Genomic DNA, 702 nt, shown 5'->3' on the forward strand with positions numbered 1-702 from the left:
GGCCGCGCCTCGCCCGCTGCTCCCCGCCGAGGCGGCCGCGGACCCCGAGCGCGGCGAGGCGGCAGCCCCGCTCCTCCGCGCCCGTGTCGCGTACTGGCTTCCCCTACTTGTGACGAGAGGCTGCGCGACCGCTGCCGAGCATGCCCAGTCCCGCGCCCACCGCTCCGCGAGGTCCGCCGCTCCGCATCTTATAGGCCGCGGGCGGGGCGGGGCGGAGGCGGGGCGAGTCGGGGGCGGGGCCACAGGGCGGTGCGCGGGGCGTGGCAGGCTGCGGGGCGTGGCCTGGACGAGTCGCGGCCCAGTGGGCGGGGCGAAGAGATGCCCGCGCATCAAGCGAGCAAGGTAAGAAAAATAGGTTTTTCAAGAGATAATTCCAGTTGGAGAAGGAAGGTGATTGCTTGAAGTAATTAAGAACCCGCTAGATTACTTTTTAAGTATAAAGGGCCCTGTGATAAGGGCAAGGTGAGAGCAGCGCAAAATGTTAAATATACATTCTATCTACTCTAGAGTTCACCATTTACTGACTGTGAGACCCTTTACTTGTATGAAAACAGGTTAGTCCCATTTTTCCATGGGTGTGGTAGGGATTAGACTGCAGATGTGACTGATACAGTAAATTAACCAGGTTAGGAAAGGTTGATTTGTCCACAAGGTTTTGGCCAAAGGATCATATTTGTATAGTCTCTAAATGAACTGTTGGGT

The sequence above is a fragment of the Octodon degus genome, unplaced genomic scaffold, assembly GCF_000260255.1.
Source record: "Octodon degus isolate 3935 unplaced genomic scaffold, OctDeg1.0 scaffold00205, whole genome shotgun sequence".
Lineage (NCBI taxonomy): Eukaryota > Metazoa > Chordata > Mammalia > Rodentia > Octodontidae > Octodon > Octodon degus.